This window comes from Dipodomys merriami, unplaced genomic scaffold (assembly GCF_024711535.1).
Source record: "Dipodomys merriami isolate MVZ:Mamm:240054 unplaced genomic scaffold, mDipMer1.0.p SCAF_624, whole genome shotgun sequence".
Classification (NCBI taxonomy): domain Eukaryota; kingdom Metazoa; phylum Chordata; class Mammalia; order Rodentia; family Heteromyidae; genus Dipodomys; species Dipodomys merriami.
The window spans coordinates 88,123-90,791 of NW_027206207.1; positions in this window are offsets into that span (position 1 = coordinate 88,123).

Sequence of the window (2,669 nt, forward strand, 5' to 3'; positions counted from 1 at the left end):
TCTCTGCATCCCAGGCCTGCTGGAAGAAGTCTCTCTCATTGTCTGGACAGGCAGACAAAAGGCCTCACTTCTGTACAGCTACGTAACAAACAACTCCATCTGTGTCAGATTGTGAGAATGAGTGTGAGTGGGCTCCGAAGGTCAGGATAAAGGTCTAATTTTAGCCCAATCTATTTCTTTCTCCAGTGCTCTGGTTTGACAGGAAGCCATTTGTGCCACCTCCAGTGGCAGGCCAAGTCCTGTGCACTTATCCTGCCATTGTGAGACTATATTCCGGTGTTCAGATACAGTGCTCAATATAATTCAGCAGTCCTTCTGGCAGACAACTGGGGCACTGAAACTCATGAAATGTTTCATTGAGGATGATGATGGGCATATGATGTCTCTCCTAGGTTTCTGGAAGCTTGGGAAATCCAAGCACATATCTGATATCACAAAGCTTCCTGTCATCTAGGGCTGTTAAGCTCTTCAGGTTTTGAAACATTTGACCTCTCCAAGTTGGGCCCTGGCTGGCTAGGTTGGGGGTTGAAAGCAGTGCTGGGGTGCTGACCATGAGCTCAGTGTAGAAGCCCGGTGCTTTACCATTTTGTCTAACAGCATCACTTCTAGTCTGTGAGTGTGTGTGTGTGTGTGTGTGTGTGTGTGTGTGTGTGTGTGTGTGTGTGTGTGTGTGAGCCCGCGTGTGCATAGGAGGTTGAACTCAGGTCCTGATCACTGTACCTATATTCTCTTGTACAAGGATACCCCTCTCCCACTTGAGCAACAGAGACACTTCAGGCTTCTTTTTAGTGATATGTTCCTGAGAAATCAAACCCAGGGTTTCATATATGCAAAGCAATCTACACTCTACACATTCCCAGCCCTCTACTTCAGGTTTGTTAGTTTGTTTCTGTCTTTTCTTTATTGTTGTAGGAGTTGAAATCTGGGCCTGGGTACTGTCCTTGAACTCTTCTCCTCAACTCTTGTGCTCTACCACTTGAGCCAAACACCACTTCAGCTTTTTTGGGGGTCCATCGGTGCTAAGTGTCTCAAGGACTTTCCTGCCCAGGCTAGCTTTGAACCATGATCCTCAGATCTCATCCTCCTGTGTAGCTAGCATGACAGACATGAGCAACAAGCACCCAGATTCCACTTCAGGTTTCTTAGTGGTGAATTGGAAATAATAGGCTCATGGAGATAATTGGAGATAATAGGCTTTTGTGTCTGGGATAGTTTGGAACCCAGATCTCAGCTTTCTGAGACGGCAGGATGACAGACGTTAGCTATAGACCCCTAGGCTGTGGCCTCTGCTATAAGGGGATCCATGTCTCCACATGGTAGAGAGCTAGTCATAAGCCCAAGAGGTAAGGGCCAGCACCTAGACCATGAGTTCAAGGTTCATGACTGAGAAAAAACAAAACAAAACAATTGTCTGCAGGAGATAACTTACTAGTCTTCAGTAATACATCTTTGTCCCTGCCATGGGGACATAAATGAGCCTCAATATTCTGGTCTGCATAATCATCTCAGTTGTGGAGATCTTATAAGGACCCGAAGAAAGAATGCACCCTGTGAAGGACACAGCACATTGCAGTCTTTGCATGACTCAGCACACAGCATCCTTTGAAAGACTCAGCACACAGCACCCAATGCAGGATGCAGCAAACTGCACCCTGTGAAGGACTCAGCACCTAGCTCTATTCCACAAGCTTTCATTAGAATTAGGGTGATTTTATCAGTATCACCATTCTTTGAGGAACAGTTCACAAACCACAAAAGTTCACATCTAATGGTTTAGTGTGGTGTTTTTTTTTGCGGGGGGGAGGTTAGCCATGGGGCTTGAACTCAAAACATGAGGATACTATTCTAGTAACATTTGATCAAGACTAGAGCTCTACCACTTCAAGCCATATATCAAAGATTCTAGCAGACTTCCTGCCAAGTTTTAAAGGCCCTGAGCAAACAGGATATGGGAATAAGCCAGGGTAACCAGGAGGATGGAGATAACCCATGGATCTGGGTTACAGCAGTTTACACCTGGCTAAGTCAGGTTAGGTGGAAGCTGTCAGTCCCAGACTCCTAGATTACCCTGTGATGAGGTATTTGAGGTCCTGTCCTTCTTGCCCTTCTATAGTTGCAGTTAAAACATTCTACTTTTTTTTGGCGGCAGTCCTGGGGCTTGAGTATGCGCTTTAACCCTGTTCCTAAGCGTTTGTGCTCAAGGCTAGCACACAATTGAATGAAAGACAGCAGAACTTCTGGGTTTTCTATTTATGTGCACTGAGGAATCGAACCCAGTGTTTCATGCTTCCTCGGTGAACATTCAACCACTGAGCCCCAGGAGTGAATGAGATATAAATAGATAGAGATTGTTGTATAAAAATATTATATACACAAAAAGAGAGATGTCTGCATATTATTAAATTATAGATAGTATTACCACCAATTATTAGGTATTAAATTATGTCTCCATTTAATGACGTGTCCCAGTTAACAATTAATAAAGCATTAATTAAAATTACTCAATATCCTGTTATTGTTTATCACATATGTACGTACATTCCTACTATAATTATGTATTTTATAGAATGAGACATATTCCTATATATTATTAAATTATGCATCGTGTGTTACTACCAATTATTAGGTATTTGTGTTTCCATGAAATTTTTATTCTGTTAATGCTTAAT